This window comes from Gopherus evgoodei, chromosome 5 (genome assembly GCF_007399415.2).
Source record: "Gopherus evgoodei ecotype Sinaloan lineage chromosome 5, rGopEvg1_v1.p, whole genome shotgun sequence".
In the NCBI taxonomy this organism is placed as follows: domain Eukaryota; kingdom Metazoa; phylum Chordata; order Testudines; family Testudinidae; genus Gopherus; species Gopherus evgoodei.
The window spans coordinates 55,608,985-55,636,302 of record NC_044326.1 but is presented as its reverse complement, the minus strand read 5'-3'; the positions used below and the strand labels follow the sequence as shown (position 1 = coordinate 55,636,302).

Here is a 27,318-nt window from a genome sequence, read left to right as displayed (position 1 = left end):
CTTAAATGCATCATTTTAATATCTTTTACAAAACTTCACTATGTTTATCTCCCAAAGATATTTCCAGTCGATTATCACATTCAGTTTCCACTCTTTCCACAACAGATATTATTTTAGTTCCTGCAAGAAAAGAGGTTAAACATCTCTTGGGATGAAAATCAGCCATTAGTAAATTATCTCCTTCTTTGGGCAATTCTACATACTACTTTCATGTTTGAACTAGCCATTTGGTATCCACAAATTTACTTTTAAATAGTACAAAATAATAATAATAATAACAACCTATCAGTGATTGCCCATTGTATTATACAACAAAGCCACAACATTTTTTTTTCCTCTAAATCAAGTGTGGGGCTGTGAGTAAGGAGAAAGTTAGAGTAGTAATGAGGAATGTTTTCATTTATTAGCTTTACTTCAGAATAACAGAACTTCCCCATACTGCAGAGATATGGGCATGTAATGGAAATGTTTAACGTGTAGTTAGATAAGAAACTTTGATATTCTACTGTTCCTGAGCACCAAAAGAAAAATGAATATGGAATCTGCTCTATGCTGAGTCTGGCCTTGACTCTCTCAAATCATCAGCCTTCCACAGAACTCTAAAGCAATCGGTGTTTAGTGGGATGTGGAATCTGCTTTAATGCTTCGCTTTTCTCAGAGTGATATTCTTTTAATAAATGATTCCTGCTGTTCTTGGTATGCTCCAAGAATAGGTACTAACCTGGGCTATTCAGGCATGGAATAGAAAAGTTTTTGGTAAAACAAGTCAACCTCTCATTAAAAGTAAGAACTAAAGAATCAGACCTTATAAACACCAGTGCTTATAAGGAAAACAACCTAACATTATGAAAGCCCAATGGTTCTATCTAGTGTTAGGCTATTAACTATCATATGTTGTTTCTGAACAAGAGGAGGACTGAAATTTGTTTTAGGTATTTCGTGTGTTGTGATTACTATTTCTAAAGGTCGTTCTCCAGGGAGATGCTCCAGCTTCTAAGCAGTCAGGAGACCTCTCTTCTTACAGTATGTCTGTTTTGTCTGATGACTGAGAAAAGTTATCTACCTTTTTTAGGAGGGAGGGTTAAGAGATGGGGGCAGGGATTTTTTGACAGATATTCATACTCATTAATCAGTAATTCCTGTAAAAGTCTGGTTTCATTTTCCTTTAATTCCATAGATCAAGCAATATTGCTCCTATTACATTCATTCTTTATAGTCTGCTACATCATATATTCGAGAATACTCAGATAGTTTTACAGTTAGTTTCTTTGTAAATTCTAGCTTTCATTACTTACTACTTTTTGTCTTCACGTGGAGTTAAGACTGTTGCTTCAGGCCTACAGAAACTACACTTGTTTGAGAGTATCTTTCACAGAAACTCATCATCTCTGCTGATTATTCTAAATGACCATGGGAAATTGTTGTGCAAAAGTAACCAGACTTGCTAGCAGATACAGATGAAAAGAAATTAAACTAATATCTGTTTTAGCCACTTTGTACTTGCCAGTGCCTGTTGCTGCTAGCAGATGTATTATTAAAACTTTCTGTTTCAGCTGATACTGTTACAAGGTGGGGTTTCTGTGACACTCATTTACATCTGCAGTGATGAATCTGCTACTCTGGTTGGTGATACCATTTCTTGTCAAGTCAATACAACATTGAAAGTGTGTGTGTGTGTGTGTGTGTGTGTGTGTGTGTGTGTGTGTGTGTGTGTGTGTGTGTGTGTGTGTGTGTGTGTGTGTGTGTGTGTGTGAGAGAGAGACCTGATCTGCTTTAGACACGTTGTATTTGAGTTTAATATTATAAATACTTAAATAGCCCTAAAGAAAACATGTGTTGTTGTTTCAGTCATTAATGTGAACACCTGGGAACTGTTTAATTGGTCTACAGCTGGTGCAGATTAAATCAAGAGAATGGAATGTTCCTAACTATAAGTGTCATTTACATTTTGTCTCATTTATCTTTTTCGCTCTATTTTTTGGTGAAGTCTGTCAGGAGTGAGTAGCCTGATATTTTTCAGAAATTCTGAGCACTAACACCTTTGAATGCTGATAATACAAGTTGTGGGTGTTTTTTTATTTATGAACATCAGGCCACAGGATTCAGAGAAATTTAATTGTGACCTAAAATGGAAAATGAATTGAACTGTCAATTCATCCTAAAAGTGGAACAAATAGAAAAGAACGTTGGTTTTTGAAAGTTCCAAAATCTGAAATGCTCCTGTAAACATGTAAAAGGAATACAGGTGCACACAATGTTATTGAGAACCTCAGGAACAAGACTTTTCATGGCTGATTCTTTACTACCTTACACTTTGTGTTTACACATGTAGAAAACAGGTGTAAAATGCTACCAAATCAGAACAGTAGCATTTTACACCCACTTTACACAGATATAAATGCCTACACAAGGGGCCACACTGTGGATAATCTGGACCCAGATCTTGACATCCAAATTGCTGCACTGGTCAAACTTTAGGATAATACACACTCTTCATCTGAGATATTTGGAAAGGTGTCCATGCTAGACTAGAAAGGTCTGAAGAGCAGGGCTTAAATTCAGCCAGAGCTATCTGGAGCAGAGCTCTGGTAAATATTGTCAAACCCGCAGAAACCCCGGTGAGCCCCATGGGGCTAATGCCCCAAGCCCCACAGTGCTTCGCGGGTCTCTGGGAAATACTCAATGACAATTTAAGGCCTTCTGAGGATCTTCAAATGGAAGATTAATCGAGCTACCATTTTCTGTTTTAAAGAAAAGAAAAAAGTAAGGTATGATCATTCAGGGAGATGGAATACCTTGAATAAACTTGTTAATAAATGAGGTACTCAGTTCCATGAGAGACTCAGGATGATGAATTATATTCAGTAAAGGAGGGTAATAAAGTACATCATGAAGACATTTTGGAGCACATCCCAATCTACAAAGAGTGAAGATGGAAAGTATATAAACAATGGTGACAGGTAGTACTGGAGAATTCAGTTGTATGTATTTAAATATAAAGTCATGGCTCTGAGTCCTTATAACAACAGCAAGGCCATGTCTGTTATCAGTGTGCAGTGCTAGCTGTCTTGATGCTAACTGAAAAGTTATAAAGAGAGAAAGTCGCAGGAACATCAGCTCTCTGTGTTGGTATCACTATGGATTGTGCTAAACAGCCAGGCAAATGGTAGAATCTGAAGACGTATATGTTGCTTTTGTGCATGTTACTGAAATGATATTTATGTTTTTAGTAATAAAAACCTTTGGACAGATAATATGGAGCCTTCATTTTGTGTAATGAAATCCTAATTTTAGTTGAAGGGTCTCTTTAGGAACATTGCAATAATGCAAAGATTACTTTAATGTCAGTGACTGAGCAGCATAGGCAAGTAGGACAGGTGTAGAATAACAATTGGCTAAGGGGAAAAAAATTACCTCCAGAAATAATACATTTTTCATCATGTAGTCATTACATGGGTAATGCTGAGAGATGCATTTTGTTTTAGCCATTTTTTTTAAATGAGTGCCTGATTAGGATCTTAACTGCATATTTAGGCACCTATACCAGTGGCCTAATTTGTAAAAACACTGAGCACTTAGCTGTTCCCATTGATCTCAATAACAGCTGAATGCTCATTGTTTTTGAAAATTAGGCCCCTTATTTAGGTGTCTAAATAGACTTTGGAGCCTAACCTTTAGGCACCCATTTTTTAAAATACTGGACCTAGATCCTGTTTCTGAATCCCTTCTGGCTTTATTTAAAACAAACAAACATAAGCAACCTTTTGGTTTAAGTATTTTCATGTTTAATTGCAGACCAGAAATTTAAAAAAAAATTAATTTAAAAGCTTTAAAGAGCTGAGATTTCAAAATTCAAGGTTTATAGAAAGGAAAAAAAAACTGTTTCCAACTACAACTTCTAACTAAACAATGTTCCAACTTTTTAGAAGTCGGTATTAGAAATGGTTTGTTTATGCCTTTGAACTTTGCTAGCACTTAACACTGATGTGTAGTGCATACGTTAAATTTTGAAATCATAAGACTAAAAACCCAAAAGTTCCAATGGCAAAAATGTTCATTAATTCCCAGTAAGAATTCAGAATTCATACATGAAAAATATCAAGGAATTATTATTCAAGGTGCCCACATAACCTTAACTCTACCCTTTCCCTCCATTTACACAAGATTTGCAACATCCATGAATGTGTTCATACTATCTCTATTAGTTTGCCATGTGTTCCCACCTACCCTACATAAATACACAGACTGAGTTTGTCTACACAGGAATTTATTGTTCAGCAAGATAGCATGTGAATTGGCAGAGTGCTAGCTACTCTACATTAACTCCTCATGAGGATGCTCTTTTTTAAGTATTAAAAGTACCCTTTGTTTAGTGTACTTTAAAGCATATTAATCTAAAGTGCACAAAGATGCTTTTAGTGAGTAGTAAGAGTGTCCACCGTGTGGGGATTCCCTCCGAGATTTCTTTCCACTCAGCTTCTCAATAACTCAACTTGACTCCAGCTTTCATCACTCAGGTATCTCTACTGGCATACATCAATGCTAAGGTGATCAAATTTATCAATCATCAAGTTAATTTTAAGGTTTAATCCCTCAATGTTTGCAGAATTCCATAGATACACCCAAACTCCCAGGCCACCCAGTATAGTTGCCACAGAGTCCCTTCTGACTGTACAGTTTCTACAGAGCATCATATTTAAATGATTCTATGGTACATATTTTGGGCTTTGGTGTGGGGTGTTGCATATTATTATTCACCACCAAAACAGATGGGTTCTATTTACATACAAGCCCACCAATTGGGCCTACTAAAGTAAAATTATTTTTCCCTTAGGTAAACCTCATACTTGCTTATATGCCACAATGTTCCATAGTCTTGTTTAAAAGCCCCAGACTCATTTATATGCCACCACCTTCCTGGAATGTATTATAGACCCATAAACTCTCAGATCATACAGCACTTTCCCCAGTTGTGAATTTTGGCCCACAGATACCACCCAAACACACCCCTGGTAGTTCTCCAACTGCTGCAGATACTACCCCTGTGTTTGAACAAGACAAATTTCCTAGAAAGATAGTTTGATTTTGTTTAGTTCCAGATGGTGGCTTATATATCATTTCCCCTTCCATTCTTATGGTGCAATTGGAGTCTATTGTACTTCTGAGGTGGCCTTGGGACTGAGGAATGATCAATTGGACTGTTTCTAAGACTTGGGACCAATGCCATCCTCCACATCAGGGGACACAACCTTGTAAGCTTCCAGGACTTCACTGTTGCAAATCTATAAGACAAAAAAGGGAAGAAACCATTTCTCACCTCTTTCTTTACTTACTTTCATGAACTTTGCCTTGGTCTCCCTGAACCCTACTTTGCTCTTTACTTGCCAGGTCTACTAAGCATACAGAAGGGCAAGTTAATCCAATATCACTCATGGAACATACCCTTTCGGAAAGGGTGGTAGGGAGCCTGGATCATGACTATAGATCCTACTTGATGATTGGTCAGGTCTCCTTTGGCATCGAACCACACCTTGGTCTTCTATGCTTCCACTCATTAGCTATCACACTTTTCTTTCCATAGTCTTATTACAATTTGTGTTTTTTTCCCCTAATTTGTACCATGTGAGTTATTCTGGTAACTCCTCAAACCTTCACTTGAATTCTTCTCCAATTTGTGGACCAGAATCTTTAAATTCTTTTAAATTCCTTTATTCACAGAAAACTATGTATGACATGTCCCATGAAAATTTTCATTTAATCAAAACACATAATTTTGTCAGAAAATTTATGACCAGTCCTATTCTGTACTTCAGCCTCTTTGCTGAATAAACAAATTACATATTAAAATGTCATATTCATGAAATTTTGCTTGCTGTGCAAAGTGTGGTCTGATATAGGCAGTCTGCCTTTTTACAATTCTATAAACATAAATATGTTCAATTTTTGCTGCTTCTAATTAAAAATAAAGACAATTATTTTGGGAGATGGTTTCCTTTAATAAAGTCTCTTTAGTGTTTAGGGCAATGATTTCAAAACTTGTTTCTTATAATAACGTGTTTTTCATTTTAAATTGAAGAAATTAGTTCTCAGTGAAAGTGAACAGAAACATTTAATGTGTAGCAAGACAGCTAATTTACAAAAAAAGCTCAGCTATATAAAGATGTGGTATGTAAATTAATGAGACAAGTTGGTAAATAGTTGGCCATTTGGATGACCCTTTAGGCAAGAAACAATTGGGCAGTTCTTAAAGTGGACAAACTCATACACAAGAACTCTAATGAAGGAAGCATAGCTCTGATTGCTGTTTGTGAAACAGCCATGGCTAACTTAGTTGTAACTGAACTTCTTGTGATAAATCCAAGAGAAGTATTTTTATTTTTTACACAAACGTTAAATGTTTTAGATCAATTCATTCTGGTAGCCTAGCAAATAACCACACTGCTGCCATTACTTCTATAGCTATGGTGAGTGGTATGTGTATATAATACATGATATGTAACATTCAGAAGGTGATAACAAAAATGTATGATTAAAATTCCTAGCAAATAAAATTTCTGTTTAACTCTGGGTGGAATATATTGGACATAGTCAAACATTTATTGGTTCCTTCTGCCAGATGAGATTCTGAAGTATTTTTCAGCTCACTTGGTAGGTAGTTTTATCTGTTCTTTGAAGCGAAGAGTTTGGTGAGTTTTGGTCCCTGCATTTATGCCTGATGATTGATGTATCCATGATTACAGGTAGAATGGGATGAATAATATGCAGTTCATCAGATAAACTGTTCATTTTACCTCGCTTTGCTTGCAAAACATCTGAGAGCAGAATGTGATTTCCTTGTTTATTATATCAATATATCTTTGAATATTTTACTGTGTGGACACATAACAAATATGACATTTACCTGCCTTGCTTAGTTGTAAGTGACCTGACAAGTCCTATGATTCCATGGAAGTCAGTTTCCAAACTCCCACTGTCTTTAGTGGAGTTAGGGTGACAAGACAGCAAATGTGAAAAACTGGAACAGGAGGTGGGGGGGTAATAAGAGCCTACATAAGAAAAAGACCCCAAAATTGGGACTGTCTCTATAAAATTGGAACATCTGGTCATGCTAAGTGAGGTTAGGATTCCACCCATGGGCTAGCTCCAGAAAGGGGACTTAGGCTCAGTGTGGCAATGCCTAATGTTAGGTACCCTGCCACCTGAATCAAGAGCCCTGAGTTAAGCTCCCAGGCTCCCTATACAATGCATGGAGAGAGTTAGGAGCTGTGGCCTAAGTCGCATCCTTAAGGTGCCTTAGGTGCTTATCTCCACTCAGGATTCACAGCTGTGAACCTCTCCTAGAGTTAGGTGCCTAAGTCCTTTCTCACAAGAAAACAAGGTGGTGCTCTCTTATAATGTTTAGACCTGTGGTTGTAGCCCTCACCCAGGATATGGGAGACCTGGACTCAGTTCCTCCCACTGCTTGATGTCGAGAGAATCTGAACCCATGTCTCAGGAGAATACCCTAACCACTGGGCTATGGGATATTCTGAATTGGATCTCTCAATGTCTCATGTTGAAACTCCACTTTGGATAAATAATTAAAAAGCTATTGGACCAGGGACTTGAAATGGAGTGAGTGCCCTAACTACTAGGATACAGATTCATTCTCATTATTACTCTGGCCCAATGAGTATTTAATTATTTATACATTGTAGAATGGCTTCAAAGGGAGAGAGTCCACTGAGAGATGGGGGATGTGGGTTCAGATCCTTGCTTCATAACAAGCAAAGGTGGGAACTGAACCCAGATCTCCCACATTCTTGGTGAGTGCTATAAGGATGGGGCTAAAAAGTGAAGCAGGCACCACCATCATCTCCTACAATAGTGATTTTTTTTTTTGTATGTGGCCTAAGCTGTTAGGTAGCATATGAGAATGCCCATCACATCAGGCCCTACAAGCAGCATTGAAGAGTTTCTCTAGACTCAACTTTCAACTACTTGTTGATTTTAAAGTAATATCTAGACAGCTAAGATTAAACTTCTTAGCAAAATATTATACATATACAGCTGAGTTATTTACAGAAATTTTTACTCAGGAATATACTTTCTAAGAAGCATCTAGCTTAAGATAACCAACTCATCATTGAGATAAGACTTTTTTCTGCTTCTCAGTTGAACTGGCACAGAGGTAGGTTATCTAGCTCAGCTTCACAATTGCGATGATGGTTTTCTTGAAATAAAGAGAAAAATTATAAAAAAAGAAAAGTATTAAGAGGATGCTTGTCAGTGACAACATTTTTATTATAAGATAGGGAGTGCCCTCAGTGGCCAGTCAACAGGCCTCTCTCCATATCTTTCATCAGAATGTTTCACTTGAGAAAGTGATGTTGAACACAGTAAGCCTGTTTTATATAGTTTCTGATAGGTAATGTGCTTTACATATCTTTTTGGCAAACCTGATGTGGGTCAGTCAGAAGGTGACACACACTTTCGGTGAAGGTTGAAATGTCCAACTAGAATACAAGTTGTGTCCCTTCTTATCTTCCAGTGTGCAATGTGGTGTCACTTTTGTGACTTCTTGCAATTTTGTCCCTGAAAAATGCCATAATCTTCATGAAAAACATTTTGGGCATACTAATACACCTGAGACCATACTAGTTTGTGTAAAAAAATCTTGAGCTATACATTTAACAACTGCAGATTTAGCTCAAGTCACAAGCATACTCCCACAAGTTAAAGACCCTCCTGCAGTATGGTCTTTGCATGACTTCATATTCTCTCCCATGTTCAGTGCTCTGCCAGTACTTTGAGGTGTCTGCCAAAATAGCCGTTTTAAAGTAAAAATAGTCTTTACGTAAAGTCAGCTCAGATTCCTTTTGAAACTGTGTTCTTGTTTAGTAGTTCCTCATTCAGTAATGCAACACCAATATAATGCAACAGGTAATGAAATAATACAAAACAACTGAACACATCTGTATAAAAGTTTTTCCTTCACTTCAGTTGAAGGTAGTAGGATCACTTAATTGTTAAGATGTCTCAGTGTAACTGCCATCAAACAGTTAATTAGGCCTATGACCTAATTGGGTTGGGTTTACCTTGAAGATTTTCACTTCACTTCATTTGACTTCTCATTACACCAACTGATTATCACCTTTTAAAATATAATCTTTCAATATAAAACAAATATCTTATCTTTATTAGTTAGTTATGTAGCGAGAGATTGCATTTCAATGTAAAATAGATACAGCAAATGGTTTGAACAAGGGTATTCTTTGCGGTCTGTTTAGCTTGGCAATAATTCCTTCTTAAATTGAAGGTATTTATTACAAAATGTTTACTAGCTTTTAATTTTTTGTACTTTTTTAGATTTTAATAAATATTTTTACATTTGATGTACAGCTACACCACTATACTACAGAATTCATTTTGAACTAGTATGTGTGCGCCTGTCATCTGTGATTCTGTATCTCTCTGAAGATGTTGCAACCTGAATAAAGTTCCTGTGATCACCTTCTCCATGGAATTCATAGAATCATAGAAGACTAGGGTTGGAAGAGACCTCAGGAGGTCATCTAGTCCAGCCTCCTGCTCAAAGCAGAACCAACCCTAACTAAATCATTACATACATACATTCTCTGGCTCACAATGATGCATTAATTTAATACAGAGAGATTCCCCAATCTGTCACATGTTGGATAGGTAATTCATTTTTCTCATATTCAATAGCTCAGCTGTATTAATAACTGATTTTTTTTAGTTCACTACTTTTTTTAGTTTTTACCATTTTTAAATTGAAGTTAAATCAAAATGAAAGTCATTTCAATTTTTCAGTATTTTTTTGTTTTGTTTTTTTACCAGCTGAAACAATTCAGCAAATACACCACAAATTCATTCATGTTTTGGTTGACCTAAATCTACATTTTTTGGTGGATAAAATAATTTCATCCCAAAGATTTCACCCATCTATATGTGTAACACCTGGTTTTCAGTATGGTTTTGCTGTTGAACAATCTGCAAATGGTGTAAGTGAGAGAAGAACTTATAACAAAAACTGGAGAGGAGGGGAGGGAAAGGTTTTCCCTCTATCATAAATATAACACTAACAATCTGCAAATGGTTTATGGAAGAATGAAGAGGGACTACCTGTATTTGAAACTGTTTGCATGATCAGAACCATGATTAGTAGAGTTTCTGCATGTTGCCAGATAGCATGAAGGAGGAGGAAAGGGAACTGTCTTGTCTAGCAGACTATAGCAATACATTAGAAAGGAAACTGCATTTCCTTAAAGCTGCTATCTGACATGGAACTCTGTGTTATAGTTGGATTGAACTGTAGAAGTCCTAGTTAGTGAATGAAAAGAAATCACTAATGGTTCCAATGCAGTACAGTGGTATTAGTGTTTAATCATTAATCACTTGCCATCTGTCTTGATGTTTGTCATGGTATAATTCCCCACTCTGAACCTTAGCGTCCAAAAGATGGGGTACCAGCATGAATTCCTCTAAGCTCAATTACCAGAGTTGGTGCCTAATTACCATCTTAGTACTTGTAGTGCTGCCACCAACCAGGAATTCCAGTGACCTGGTACACTCCGGTCCCCCCCCCCCCAAAACCTCTGGATCTTAACACAGAAGAAAGGGGAAATAAAAGAAATAATAAAGCCCCTTTAAATAGCGAAGAACAAAAAGCATGGCTGTTACAATGCTGGAATACAAAATTAAAGCATACTTCTGTAACAAACTTCAGCACATGCTTACCTTTAAGCAAGTGAACAGTCTCAATGACTTAAATTGATTTCAGCTCCTCACAGGCTTAAAACTTGTCATATGCTTAAGCATGATGCTGAACTGGGGCTAATACACATGTGCCAACTTTCTGATTTCCTTAAGGTACTCGACCCCTGATCTGCCCTGGATCTTAACACAAGGAAAGTAAACCCTTTCCCTCACCGTTGCCTCTCCCAGGCTTCCCCTCCCTGGGTTACCCTGGAAGATTACTGTGATTCAAACTCCTTGAATCTTAAAACAGAGAGGAAAATTCACCTTCCCCCCTCCTTCTCTCTCCCTCTCCCACACTCTCCCTGAGAGAGAAAGTAATCCTAACACAGAGAGAAATTAACCTCTCTCTCCCCCTTCCTTCCTTTCTCCCCACCAATTTCCTGGTGGATCCAGACCCAGTCCCCTGGGGTCTCACCAGAATAAAAAAACAAACAATCAGTTTCTTAAACAAGAAGAGCTTTTAATTAAAGAAAGAAAAAAACAATAAAAATTATCTTTGTAAATTTAAGATGGAATATGTTACAGGGTCTTTCAGCTATAGACACTGGGAATACCCTCCCAGCCTAAGTATACATGTACAAATTAAAATCCTTTCAGCAAAATACAAATTTGAACTCCTTCCAGCCAAATACACATTTGCAAATAAAGAAAACAAACATAAGCCTAACTCGCTTTATCTAGTATTTACTAGTCTGGACATATAAGAGACTGTATCAGAGAGATTGGAGAAAAACCTGGTTGCACGTCTGGTCACTCTCAGAACCCAGAGAGAACAACAACCAAACACTAACAGCACACACAAAAACTTCCCTCCCTCAAGGTTTGAAAGTATCTTGTCCCCTGATTGGTCCTCTGGCCAGGTGACAGCCAGGCTCACTGATCTTGTTAACCCTTTACAGGCAAAAGAGATATGAAGTAGTTTTGTTCTATTAACTCTTACTTATCTGTTTATGACAATGTTGCTAACCCTCATGCTCAGTCAGCTAATACAGATAGCATAACTGCTGCTCAGAAATGTTTAAAGTAGGAATAGTTGGTTTGATTACGTAACAGGTGGATCCAAAAGTAGGGGCAGGGGGAAAGCAGAAACTATTCAAAAGAATTTTAATATGTTTTTAGTGGTTTGGTGTACATCTTTAAAAGATGGTGTTAATTCTCAGTCTTTAACTCCAGTAACTACTAATACTTCATTGAACTGCTAAGGCAGGTGCTGTGCATTTGTCATGACATCACAAAGCTGCTGCTGGGTGCTAAGCACAATTAAATTACCTACAGCATCTGGCCCTTTAACAGTCCCTGAAAGGACATTAAGATTTTATTTTTACTCCTTTTTTTCCTTCTGACATTCAGACAGCTCATTAATTTTGGAAAGAATACTCCATTCTATATATGAATGGTTTAGGAGAAAGGCATAAAAAAGGGCAAGCAAATTTAATGCCATTTTGTAACTTTATTCTATTAAATCTAGAAATTTAATACTCTTTAAAAAACAAACACCTAGTAAGAAACCATCAGGTCTTTCTAGCATGTTTCTTGACTTCATCATTTTTCCTTCTCTAGGGGGAAAAAAGCTACTATACATTATAAGATCTTAAAAATGATAACAGAGACATATTGTTAAGAAAATGAGGGGTAGGAATACATGGTTGCAGATTTGGAGTCTATATCCAGATTTGCACTTCTTACAGAGGTCTGAACTGAAACTCTTATTTTAATATCTTATCGGGTCAAATATGAAAAAAAAAAGTCTCAGTGTCCATGTGTGATAGGATTTACATGTGTAGATTGGATAATCAGGCTTCTAAGCATCACTTTGCAGTACAATATATTATATTTGTATGAAAAATTAGGAGCATATGAAATATATAGCCTCAGTGAAATGTATTGCAGAAGACTGCATATTGATCAGTGCTTCTTCCAGTCTAGTGTATAATGCACTTAGGGCCTGATCTGAAGTTCATTGAAATCTGTCAAAGCCAAGTGCTGATTTCTGGAGGTTTAGAATCATGCCTTAAAAGAATATCATTGGTTCATTTTGTTGAAGATTATCTGTGAATCCATCCATATTAGCTGTGCAATTCCTAGAAATATCATCTGATGATCACTTGGCTAACATCACAGCTTGTTTGCTCTCAAATACCTTTGGTCTGGTACACATTGTTGACAAATTGAACCACAGAATAGTCCATTATTGTGTTATGTTTACCACCTATTTTTAAGAATATGTCAAATATCAAGATTTGCTTTGTTTGTTTCAGTACAGTAATCAAAAGTAGAGTGAAATCAAACCTTCAAATGACTTCAGTGAAGTCTTGCAACCATAAGAACTTCTGAATACCAATTAATGATCATAAATAGAAAATAGTTATGTTTTGTGTGCTAATTAATGAAGTTAATTACATTTATTGCTGCTTGTATTTTTTTGCCTTCATTCAAAATAACATGGTGCTTCATCACAGATATTTATAGAAAAACTGAATGGTGAACTGACAGATTTCCCTTTCTATAGAGTAAATTAAAAGTTATTAGATGGTGGTTTAGCTGGAGATAGTTTTGTCATAACATTTCTTCCCAGATCTGGACCTTAGTGTCCAAAATATGGGTGTTAGCATGAAAACCTCCAAGCTTAGTTACCAGCTTGGACCTGGTAATTGCTGCCACCAGCCAGGAATTATACAGTGCCTAGCTCACTGTGATCTCCCCAAAACCTTTCCAGGGGGACCCCCAGACTCAGATGCCTTGAGTCTTACAACAAAAAGAAATAACTCCCTCCCCTTGTTTCCTTATTACTTCCTCCCAGGCTCCCCTCCCTGGACGACCCTAGGAGATTCCCTTCTTCAAGTCCTTGAAACACAAATACTGAGAGATCAAATCTCTCTCTCCCCTCACCCCCAGGGTATGCAAAGTCAGGCTTAGTAAATCTAACACAAAGAGATTTTCCCCCTGACTTCTTCCTCCCACCAATTCCCTGGTGAGCTGCAGACTCAATTCCCTGGAGTCCCCACTAAAGAAAAACTCCAACAGGTCTTAAAAAGAAAGCTTTATATAAAAAGAAAGAAAAAGGACATAAAATGGTCTCTGTATTAAGGTGACAATATACAGGGTCAATTGCTTAAAAGAAAATGAATAAACAGCCTTATCCAAAAAAGAATACACTCCAGCAACTACACACATGTAAATACAAAAAAAAAAAACAATATAAACCTATTGTCTTACTATCCTTGTACTTACAACTTGGAAACAGAAGCTTAGAAAGCCTGGAGATAGAAAAATCACTCTCAGAGCCAAGAGGGTCACCGAACCAAGACAAAGAACAAAGAACTCACCCCCAAAACTTCCCTCCACCCAGATTTGAAAAAGTCTTGTTTCCTGATTGGTCCTCTGGTCAGGTGTTTGGTTCCCTGTGTTACCCCTTTACAGGTAAAAGAACATTAACCCTTAGCTATCTGTTTATGACAAGTTTTAATGAGTAATTTTAAATTATTTAGTAACTAAGCATTCAAGAGTTGATATTTCTAATTTCATTTATTTGAATTGATAAAAAATACTGTACTTACAGTAGAATAAGGGAACTGATGGCATTGAATTGGTGAGATGGCTGATTATTGAAAATATCCTACCACCATTCTTCTATATTTGTGAATAAGAATATTCCATAAACCTGCAATTAATTAATCACATGGAATAACTAAGAATCATTGAAACAATCATTGTTTGATCTCACTTGGAGATCAGAATAGCTCAAGTCAAGTTCCAGTCAATGCCTCTCAGAAGCAATCAGAACAAATCAGTACATCTAAATGGTGACATCTCTTATATACAAGTAGCATAATAAGCCTAAATCAGAGTTTTCCCTCTCAACTAAAATTAAAGGCAGTATTGTCCAGTAAATAGAGTATTCCTACAATGGAGACTGGAAATGTCATGAGCTTTCATCTGTGGAGTTTCCACCAGATTGTTTCTTAAATGAGTTGAGTTCCCCTCCTTCCCCTTGAATTATCAAGGTGTTTAAATCTTGTAGGCCAGTGCCATCCCAGGGCCCTCCTCATGGCCTGGGGTGATCTCCATGCAGCCTTCCTCGGTTCTGCTCTGAGTCCCATGAATAATTCACATATTCCCAGAGTCTTTAAAATAATATTCCCCATTCACCTGGGATCTAATGTATTCAGACTTCCAGCTCCCTTTTAGTTGCAGCGTTTCATAACCCTCTCTCTTGGGGCCTGTGTGTTCCCATCTGGATCTCCCTGGTCTGTAAACTCTCCCCTCCCACACCCTCAGGTCCAGAGATTGCACAGCCCTTCTTCTTGGGGCTGTGTCCTGGCTGAGTTCTTCCCTCAAAAGCAATCTCCCTGATTGAGTGAGGAGTCTCCTTCTTAAGTCACCTGGCTCTATTCACCTGATACTCAAGCCTTCCAAGGGGAGTCTAAGTATTCCACATGCCAGTCTGTGCTGGCTAGGAGACTTTACCTACTCATTCTTCAATGTTTCTTGTCCTAGGCCTTTAAAAAAGCAATAGCCTGGGTTTTCCCTATATCTTTCCTCTCCCAAACACTAACTATTCCCAAGTACCATCTTCCTCATAATCAAGGTCTAGTTAGGGTTGTTTCAGACCCCTGCAATGAGATAATTGGTCCCTCACGTGATCTTAAAGGGACAGTACCCACTTACGGATCCTAAAGCCTAAGATTCACAGAGATCATTAAGACAGACCATGAACAATCTATCAAACATCTACTGACAGATGGACTTAATTTACAAGTCAAAGGAAGATATGGAAAATGAGGGCAGAGTCTATCCCAGGGAGGTATGGAACAACACCTTGCAGAAAAGCTCACTTCCAGGGCCGGCTTTAGGAAGTGAGGGGCCCAATTCAAACATTTTCGGCAGGGCCCTGGCAGGGATGACTTAAAAAAAAAAATGGAAAAAAAAGCCTTTCATTTCTTTCATGTATTATTTACTTTCCATAACTATATGAATAGTAAAATTATATATTATATACATTGCATCATATATGCTGTTGATTGGCTATTAATGACCGCCATTTCACATGTGTGGGTACCCGCCACTCCCGGGGGGTGTGCACATGTGTTGGTCCCAGCTGCTTCCTGCACCCTCATTGAAGCAGGTATGCAGGATTACTGCCCTGGGAACTGCATGGCAGCAGTGGACGTGGGGCTGGTTGGAGGCAGGGCAGGGGCTGACTGGAAGTAGGGTCTGGCTGCAGGCAGGGCAAGGGGTGAGGGGCTGATTGGAGATGGGGATGTGGGGCAGGCTGGCTTCAGGCAGGGCCGCAGGGGGGTGCAGCAGGGGTTTGCAGGGCTGGAGACAGAAGAGTGCGGGACTGGCTGGCTTTAGGCAGGGGGGTGCAGCAGAGATTGGCTAGAGACAAGGCAGAGGGTGCGAGCTGGGTAGGGTGTTCAGGGCTGGTGTGGGCAGCAGTGTGTGGGGGGTTGGCTGGCTTTGGGCAGGGCTGCAGGAGTGTGTGGCAGGGGTTGGCTGGAGACTGGACAGGGGGGTTGGCAGGGGCTGGTTGTGGGCACGGGGTGCAGAGCTGGCTGCAGGCGGGGGGGCGGACTGGTGTGGGCAGGTCAGAGGGTGCAACAGAGGCAGCTGGAACCCCAGCCCTTTAAGTAGCCCCCAAACCCCCTTCTACCCCACCCCAGACCATTTAAATAGCTGTGGGAGCGCTGGGGAATGCGTGGGGGAGGCGGGGTTCCAGCGGCTATTTAAAGGACTGGGGTGGCAGAGGCCGCTGGAGCCCTGGCCCTTTAAATGGACTCTGGAGCTCCTCACTACCCCAGGGCTCTGGGGGCTATTTAAAGGGCCCAGAGCTCCAGCCAGGGCTGCTGGGCTTGCCGTGCTCTGTCCGGAGCTCCAGATGGGAGAGCGGGGCTTGCCGCGCTTCAGCCAGAGCCTCCGGGCTTTCTGCACTCTGGCCAGAGCGCAGCAAGCCCCGCGGCCCCACTCTCCCGGCTGGAGCTCCATCCGGAGCGCAGCAAGCCCCGCCACCCCGGCTGGAGCTCTAGTTGGGAGAGCAGGGTCGCGCCGTGATCCCGCTGGCGCTTCGCTCAAGGGAGCGGGACCATGGAAGACCCTGGAGCAGACTGCAGCTGGGAACCGGGGTAAGTAAAAAAAAAAAATTAAAAAGGTGCCTAAAGCGCGGGGCCCTCTTAGATGCGGGGCCCGATTCCCGGGAATCGGTCGAATCGGCCTAAAGCTGGCCCTGCTCACTTCATTATCACCTTCAGCAGCTGAATTTCCAGAAGAGTGTTGTCTCTGGATCCTGCTTTAAAGGCCTCTGGTTGTTAGGTGCCTTATACATTTGAAGCTTCTGATCACTCTTGCTTCTGGAATAGAGAAAGATCTTTTTATCACTTCTTCACAATTCAGATCCTCCAGGCTGCTGTTTGTAGGGACAGGTGATGTGACTGCTATATTTCTTATCTAGCTTTCTAGCAGGGAGGAGGGGTGTCCAGTCTCCTTTCTTGGATCTTCTTCACTCCAGGAAGGGTACAGCATACATCTCTGATGTCAAATGTATAGCCACTGCCTCAATTTCCGACTAAAGACAGGCTTCTTCAGGCCATTAGAGTGATTTCAGTGCTTTGGCTGTCTGGCAAAGCAATTTTTTTCCCCTTCCGTAGTAAACAAGTTCAAAACAAAGTACAATACATCTTTGTCCCTCCCCATTCATTGACCTCCTTTACTATAGGCTTTCATTAGGCGACCTGGGCCTTTCTCAAGCTAAAAAGTTTCTTGGCCTTTCCAAGGCTAAACAATTCTATACTCCTTTGCCCCTCAATGCAGGATTCACAGTTCTTTACCACTGGGCCAAATGCCTCTCTCGAGGGTATCGACCTTCTCCCCTTCTTGCAGGGGCTTACATGACTCCTTTCCCACTTAGTCTCAAAAACACTAGCTCAACCCATCCAAGAGATACAACTGAAATGCAAGGAGCATGTTCCATGGGCTTTAGTCCCAAAGCCCTACTAATGAAGTAGCGGTGTGCTTCCACTTTCACATTCACTTCACTTTTCCCAGAAGCCATTTCTATGTTTGTCTCCTTTCAGGCATTTCTCAGGCTCTTTCAGTGAAGACCTTTATGAGCTCAATTCCCATTTTCCTCCCTACAGGGAACTTCTATTGCTGGCAGTCTTGACCCCTGAATCCAAGGAGAACTTGCTCAACATGCTGCTGTGCTCCCTGGATCTCTTGCCAACTCCCTCCCAACAGTAAGACGACATTGTTTTTTTTCTAGACATGGTTCGAGTAGCTAGTGGTTACTTTCTCCATCGACAGAGCCTGGACTTGCTTTTTATCTTGCTTACTTCTCAGCAGACTTTAGTCCTGGCCCACAGCCAAGTGATCTCTGGATCATAAGCCCCATGGTCCAGGAAGTATCAGGCACAGGTTGGAGGCTGTGAGTGAAATCCTTAGATATGGGTCTCCATGTGACACATTAATGGTGGACATTAGTTATACCATTTTCCTGAGTCTGAAAATGGCTCCAGTGCCTCTGCTGCAGCCCATAGCTCTGTCAAGTGGCAATAGAATGAAAATAAACAGACTTTGGTCAATTTCCGACCATTGCTAACCCTGGTTCATCTAATGCTGGTGTTAGCAATGCTGAAAGCCGTAGTGCAGATGGACCACAAACGGCCTTCATTAGTTTAAGCACTGGGTCCACAAACCTTACTCACAGCAGGTATAATCAACATGCTGTTTAAAATGCCAGCACCTGACAGCAGCCCATTTACATTAGGGGTCCCAACATAGCTACTCCAGTGGACCTGACCTCGTTTTAGCAAAAATAAATATTTGCAATGATTTTTTTCTAGTGTAGGAATTCCTACTCTGGACTGGATTATATTATATGGTGCTTAAAACAATGGAATCAGCTATCAGTCTGTCCATAATAGACCTCTTAATATTAGTAAGGGCAATGAAATGAGTATTATAAAAAAGAGATAAATTGAAATAAGAATAGGATAATAAGGACATGAAGAAGCAATGTCAGAAAGGCAAAGGGACACAATAAGGTGCCATTCGCCAAAGTTATAAAAACACACACACACAAAATTGTAAGTACATAAAAAACAAGGAACAAGGCACAGAAAGTGTAGGTCTAATACTTAACAGAGAAAGAGAAAATAAGAGTTGACAAGGAGAAAACTGAAATGCTCTTCTGAAGTCTTTACAAAGCAAGATGTTCAATACAATAATAGTTAACAAGGAAAGGGAAAGGTCACGAGATACAATCAGAAAGAGAAAGTGTAAGAACACTTAGATAATATGAATATATTTTGCATGCTCATAGCTCAGTAAAATTCACCTTAAAGTGCTAAAGCAGGTAGGAGAAAAGTTATTGACACCATTAGCAATTTTTTGAGAACTCGTGGATTACAGGCAAGGTCTCAGCAGATTGGAGTAAGTCAGACATCAAACCTATTTGTAAAAAGAGAGAAAAAAGCATGCAGGGACTTGCAGATAAATGAGTCTAACTTCAATAGCTGATAGATACATTTTTAGAAAAATTCATAGACCAGTCAGAGCGATAGCACCTGGAGCAAAATAAGATGATAAATAGGAGATAATATTATAGAGTATTTAGGAATCCAGTGATCTAGTGAATTTGAGGATTTTATATTTCCTCAGAGGGAAATTTAAAGATTTTGGTGAATCTTAGATTTTGGATTTACATAACTAAGAAGTTTCATATTCATAATAGTTCTTTCTTATGAATGCTTTTGCTATTTGATGTGCTGGATGGTCATGTATATTGTACTTTATATTATCCTCTCACTTTTAAGCGTCTCATGTTCTTTTTAGTTTAATAACATGTAAATAATATACATAGTAGAGCTAGTAGGCAACTTGGGTTTGTCGTAAAACATGCAATGGAAAACCAACTTAATATTTTATTCTTCAATAAGGTAGTATATATAGGGCCTGATCCAACTCCCATCAAAGTAATGGAAACATTCCCATTGATTTCAATGAGTTTTGGATCAGTCCTCTAATGCATAATGGAAAAGTAGTCACCTCAGCTTCAATAAGGTCTTTAATATGGCTTCACACACCATGCTACCAGAAGAATGTGGATTAGACAGAAGTACATTATGATGAATACATAAAGTGTTACAGATGGTTCAGTTCCAAGTTTCAGGGTGGTGTCAAGCCCAAAACTTGGTTTGGGTCTACTACTACTCAAGTTTAATTAATCACTTAGAGAAACGAGTGGAAAGTGTGCTAATCACATTCATAGATAATACACATACTAGATTTAAATGATCTTGATAAATTGAACAACTGGACTAAGGTCAATGAAAGGTGAGTTGATAAAGGTAGAGCTAAAAGACTTTGTTAGAGAAGAAATAATCAAATATAATCTGGCTGTACATTAGTATTGCCGAGGAGGATCTGTGGTTTATAGTGGATAATAAATGAAGTATTGGCCAATGCAATACTATTGCAAAAAAGGCAAATACTAACCTGGATTTTATTAATACAAATATCATGCTTAAAACAAGTAAGGTTGTAAACTCATTGTACTGCATCCAAGCCTAAACTCAATTGTGTTCGTGTTTAGGAAAAAAAAAAGACTTAAGGAGGTTCAAAGTGGAGCAGCAAAAATAAGTCTTTGAAAATAAGACCCGCAGAAATGTCTGAGAGAAACATGCTGGGAACCCACTTCTCACCCATTTCCCGCCCCTTTACAGTAAAGGGGGGGGGTCCTAAAATGCCCAATTCAATCCAAGAGAGAATTCTCCCATGCAGGACCTGAGGATAACTGTCTGTGACTTATTCTGTGGACCCCCTTGTAAGCCCTGATGTAAGGCATATGTTGGGAACTTGATTCGGCACATAGTGCTGGGGAGATTCCAGGTAGTACTGCCGCCACCTGGGACAGCCCTACAAGTCTGCTCTAATTTAGACAGCTCCTCAGGGCCACTGCAGCTTGCAGAGCAAAACAGAATCAGGAGGGCACAAAGGTGGCTTGAAGTCGTCTTGAATCCCTCTCTCCCTGTGCTTTGCTTCTTAGAGGTTGAGCACAGACTCTTACCCCCTCTGTGGGTACATAATGCATTTGGTTATGCTTTTGTTCCTTCAGGCATTGTCTACCTATAGGGGCTGGTCCATTTCACACCTCCAACCAGCATCAGGGAGTAGAGCTGTCTGTGCTCTGAGTTGAGCATACATTATACCTATGGCAAGGGTGGCAGAGCTGCCACTGTATGTGTGCTTTCATGGAGTCCCCAGGAGGAAATTCTGTGTTAGTCAGCCAGAATTCTTCTGGGGGCTCGCACTTCACCTAGTCCCATGCATCTGGATGTAGTGGCCAGATTCTAGATTTAATTATGTATATTTATGGAAAAGGGAATTTCTGAAGAGGACAATAAGCAGTAATGGTTCGGGCATTTTCTGGTCTGCCAAGATTTTCCCATACACACTCTCCTCCTAAACATTTGAGAGCCCACTCCATTTCTACACCCACTTTCCATCAACGCCCAAAGCCACCTACTGGCAGAAGTTCCAGCTACCTCAGCAGACGGAGAGAGAACTTGGATTCATAGACAGCTTCTACGGAAAGGACAGGGAATTCTGCATATATGCATTCTCTGTACTCTCTAACTATGCTGCACCTACTGGCTGTAGATCCCTGATCATCGTCCTCTGGATTAATAGTCCTAATGTGCATCTGGTACAAGCTATTGTAGATGAGCCTTGTTTTCATGTTACCTCCATAACTCCGCACTTGAAATTTCAACCTTAATTGGATGTATGCACCTGAGAATAACAAAACTGTATTGACTCAAAAACAAAATAGAAAAAAATGTGCTTCTGTAGCTATCTATACAAGACCAAATTTGAGAGGAAAAATTGTGTAGTATCTTAACAAGACCAGATACTGAAAATTTTGTCATATTAAGTGCTTTTTAAAAAAAAACTAACAGACCTAGTAATTTAAATTTAACATATAAACTTAATTTAAGAGAACTTCTTCATGACCCAGTTTATATGTAAAGTATAGGGAGAAATTGCTGTTAATCATCTTTTATTTATTCATAAGAAAATATAACTCTCAAAACACTTGTTTCCATGGAAATCTGAATGTATTGGCATCTTCATATGAATTAGGGAACACATTTGTTTAAATTGAGTGTAAAGGGTATGGAATTAGTATGAATTTATCATTTGCTTTATTGCAGGGGTTCTCAAACTGGGGTCGGGACCCCTCAAAGTCATTACATGGGGTGCCGTAAGCTGTCAACTTCCACCCCAAACCCTGCTTTTCCTCTAGCACTTATAATGGTATTAAATATATTTAAAAATGTTATCAATTTATAAGGAGGGGTCGCACTCTGAGAATCCCTATGTGAAAGAGATCACTGGTACAAAAGTTTGAGAACCACTGCTTTACTGCCTTTGCATTCATTGAAAAATATGGGAGCCCTCTAGTGGCTGAAATAATATAATACCTGAAGTTCCTATGAATATTAAACAAAATTTCTGTAGTTTACCACATACTTTATCTGCCTTTATATTAAAAAATATTGAGTTTAAATCCTGTAGGGGGTTGACTCTTTATTAAAAATGCTTTATCTCTTTTACCCTCCATACATTTTCAAATCATTCTTCATCAAGAAATATCCTGTATTTAATAAGTATTTAAAGAGCCTGTTTTTATTGAGGAAACAAAATACTGTAAATTAAGTGCAAATTTCATTACATTTTGCATACACAGATATCATGAGCTCTCAATAATTCACTTTGAACTGTAGGCCTTTGTGATGAACTGGAAGATAGCTATATTACTTTTTGTGAATATGAGGCATGCTTCCCTATGTTTGTTGATGATGGGTTACTAGCTATGGAGTTAGATCAAAAAGAGTTATTAAAGGAACCAAGCAGGACAAGTAAAACAATGGCTTCTGTGAATCGGGTATAGAATGGGTATATTATAATTTAAAGGAGCCATTGCAGTGAGCTCACGGATGCTTTGTATTATTGATGCTTTTCAGTTTCAGTTCATGCACTGGTGCTTCGAGGATGGATTAGAAATGTACTGTAGGTGCCTGGAAGCAGAGCAGAAAGTGCTAACTTTATTTTCTTGCACAGCTTTGAATTTCTTTTATAGTTGATGATAGCAGTGGGAGTTGATGGTTTTTACTGCCAAGACAGAAAGAATAATGCAGAGTGTAAGTTCCTTGGAGAAAGACATATCTTTAAAGTTCCATGCACATTTTTGTGCTATGTGAATAATAAACAATTGCAACATTAAATACAAAAGGAAACCACACAATGCAAAGTTTCTGACTGAAACCTAAAACCAAGGGAATTCAGAGTTTTGTCTTTCTTTCTGGTCCACATAATAAAAAAAATACTTAGCACTTATATAGTACTTTTCATCTGTAGACCTCAGAGCTTTGCACACATGGTAAGTATCATTATCCTTTTTATGATCTCTTTTGTATGGAAAGCAGAAAAACATGAAAGAGAGTGAAATCTATGAAAAAATTATGCAGGAAATAGGTGCTCAAAAGTGACCATCATTCATCAAAATCTGACGCACGAGTCTGTGTGTCATGATGCACCACATGCATAGTCAAAAAAGCGTATTGTGAAGATTTGCAGCCTGCAGATATCTTGTCAAGGCTGGCATGAGACAAGAGAGCATCTAATGATCCGGAGCATCTAAGAATCTGTGATGAGCTATACCAACAGAGACATCAGCAAAAGCAGGCCAATGTCTGATGGTAAGGTTTCTGCAGAGTGTACCTTCTGCAGCAACAACCTTCCTAGGAATGCCAAGGAAAAAGGCATCTCTATACTAAATTATATTAGTTTTTTAGGAGAGCACATCTATTATGCATGCAATTATGAGCTTTACCTTCCCACAGTCACTGAAGTACTGTTTTCAGTTCCTTTACAAACTTGATGTAATGTAAAAATATAGCTCTGTATTTGGTAGGGCATTATATCACTTATCCCAATTTGGGAGATTTCCATGCATATTCTCCAGTAAATTCTACTTCATCTAATCCATTTCTGATGGTTACCATCTTGGCTGATACCAAGGAATGAACCAGCTAGAGCTAAAGGCAGAAATTGTTACAATTTGAGCTAAGTTTTCCAGTTGAGATCTAGAACAGACCCATGTCTTCCATGGATTAGGTACAGAATGAGAAATATAATCTTCACTGATCATTGGGTTGCATAACATGCCTAAGTGCCTCCAAAGCATTTTTTTTTCTTAACTCAAGAGCATGCCAGTCATGGGAACATGGAAAATCACTTTTGAGATGCCTAACTCTTAGGGACAATATAGAGGTGAGTATTTGTTAATATGTACCATAATTCCAAATAACAGTGATCATTTGTTTGTTGAATAATCAATGAAAATTGAGCAAAATATTATCTTATTTTAGCAAAGCTATAAAACATTTATTATATATTATTTGTATGCTGCAAATAACCCCAGGCCTCATTATGCTATAAACATATGACGAAGTGCCAGTCCCTGTCCTAAAGAACTTATAACTGGAGTAATAATGCCATATTCCACTATAAAGTTACAGCATCGTCAGACTGCTTGTTATATATAAATGTCATAATTCCAACTAAGATAGAATTCAAAATTTTATACTTTTCATCATTTGTACTCTGAATTATCCAAAGGTGTTTTGATAATAATTTAATACAAATACACAACACGGTGCGATGCTAACTTTGGTCATGCAAATATGCAGTAAGCGTAAGTTATGAAGGCACATTTATAAATAATTTTAAAATGAATGCAAGTACAATGACAACTGCCTTAAGCTGTCATGCAAAAGAATGACAGGAATTGGTTGCTTAACAAAGGTACACTTCAGAATTGTGCACAATATGTTTGGTTGAAATGTCACCTACTGGAAAGAGCACTTAACTGGGATTCAGGAGACATGGGTTCTATTCCTAGCTCTGCCACTGGCCTGCTGGTTGACCTTGGGTATGTCACTTCAGCACTCTGTGCCTCAGTTTTCCCATCTGCAAAATGGTGATACTGATACTGACCTTTATTAAGTGCTTTGAGACACACTGATGAAAAGTGTGTAAGGAGTAGGCATTATTAATACTTTGAGTCTGATTCTCTCCTGTGCCAGAGCTCTGCTCAACATAAGGATAAGGTTAAGAATATAGGAACAGACATCAGGGAGGCAGTTATGATGTCTTTCTCAGTGCCTTCCCTGCCACTGATGCCACTGAGTGCTGCTTCCAAGCACTGACACAGGGTTCTTAATTGCTATTTCCATGGTGGAGTTAGTGCTCCACTATGCCCCCCTTTTGCCTCCAAAACATAACATTCCACTGACATTCCTCCAAGGCTGGACAAAGGGGTTGGCTACAATATACATACACCACAAAGGGTTTCCCCTCCACTAAGAGAGTTTTTTTTTACCAGGTATTTGTAGCTGGATTGTGGCCCCTTTGCACAATGGCTTGAGAATACCCAGTTTCAGAATCTGTCATTCTGAATGAATCTCTTACAATTGGAGATTGCATGGTAAGGATGGCTTCCTGTACACCTTTCATTCTAGTCTTTTAATACCTACATTTATTATATAAATTTATGTATGGAAAGTTCATGTTAAAGAAAGAGGCAGCCAAAATTTTCCTACATTATTGTACTTGCAATTTACCTCAATATTCAGCTTGATAATCTGCAAGAAACAGTACAGTATATTATTTTTATTGTGAAATCCCCTTGAACGTAAAGCATGCTAAAATTCATTCTTCACATTTTCAGCAAATACTCTAATATTCTCTGTGAATTTATATTAAATCATTCACTATTAATTTAGCTGTGATTTCAAAGCAAATTCACAAGGATTATTTATAAACTACTTAAGGAAGATACTGAGATAATATTTAGGCTTTTGAAATATAAGCTCTGCTTCAAATGAGTCAGTAGTTTATAAATTGAAATTGCATTTAAACTTCCCTGGGTTCTTAGTCCCAAATCCTGAGCACGCTGAAGCCAATAAGAGTTTGGACAGTCACATTGGTGGGATAAGACTCTGACCCTCAGGAAGTAGACTACCCCTGTAGTATGCATGTATGTGCTCAACGGAGCTGAAGAGTTTCTCAAATGACTCACTAATTGGAGGAATTCCCATAAACGACATTCTCAATGCAGTAAAAATTGGAAGAGACAGATAGACGTATAGATTCCACAGTTTGTGGAAACATAGTTCAGACAGAGATTCTATTCTGTGTCCAGTGCAAATGAGTATACTGGAGAATGTGATTGCTCTACAAGTTTTATCTAACAACTTGACAGATGTACATTACTTATACGTGATGTCTTGAGAGACAGTTCTGTCATACTTTGCTTCTTTTTATTTTAACATACTGTCACAGATTCACAAATCATGTATTTGCTGACTGCTTTTGAGACACAACTGTGTTCATTGTAACTGAAAGGATGAAACACAAATTTACCACACATGCAACTATATACACTTATTTTCCTTCTGCATGGTTGAAATGTAACAAAACAGTCCAGCATTTCTGTTATAGCATTTATGACTTCGTCAGCAACTTAAATCCTCAAAAAAAAAAAATCCTAAATGGTTGCACATCAGAAATGGTCTTAATGCCTCTGGATAATTCCACAAATGACTTGAATATACCAACTCTACTCTGCGTTGGTTAGGCCTCAACTGGAGCATTATGTCCAGTTTTGGGCACCACATTTCAAGAAGGATGTGGAGAAATTGGAAAGGGTCCAGAGAAGAGCAATAAGAATGATTAAAAGTCTAGAGAACATGACCTGTGAAGGAAGGCTAAAAGAACTGGGTTTGTTTAGTATGGGAAAGAGAAGACTGAGAGGGGACATGATAGCAGTTTTCAGGTATCTAAAAGGGTGTCATACGGAGGAGGGAGAAAACTTGTTCATCTTAGCCTCTAAGGATAGAACAAGAAGCAATGGGCTTAAACTGCAGCAAGGGAGGTTTAGGTTGGACATTAGGAAAAAGGTCCTAACTGTCAGGGTGATTAAACACTGGAATAAACTGCCTAAGCAGGTTGTGGAATCTCCATCTCTGGAGATATTTAAGAACAGGTTAGATAAAAGTCTATCAGGGATGGTCTAGAAAGTATTTGGTCCTGCCATAAGGACAGAGGCCTGGACTCGATGACCTCTCAAGGTCCCTTCCAGCTCTTGAATCTATGAAACTGTTTCAGCAATAATAATTGAGTACTACTCAGTAAAGCATCATTGGGTTCCATAGTGTAACATATGCTCAAAGTACATTTCTTTTATTGTAGAAAAAGTGGAATTCACTTTTGTAATGACATTTGTGGAGTAACTGATTTCTAGGAATACTTTGATATAGTATGAAAGTAAAGAGCCACAAATGTCAATGGTTTAAAATATCTCATAGGTTTCCTGGTGGTAACAATCATTTCTGCTACATATGGATAGCTTGTTAAGCATTCTGCATGAAAAACTGTACTATTTGTAACACACCAAGTTTTACATGTGATTCATTAAAAGCTGGGCTATTACTT

At 38.8% G+C, this 27,318-nt stretch overlaps 1 protein-coding gene across 3 annotated transcripts in view; it reads left to right on the top strand.

Annotated features, from left to right (window-relative positions):
• The window catches only part of SGCZ (sarcoglycan zeta), a 386,520-nt gene that overhangs the window by 277,971 nt on the left and 81,231 nt on the right, over positions 1–27,318 (top strand). The window lies entirely within an intron of this gene.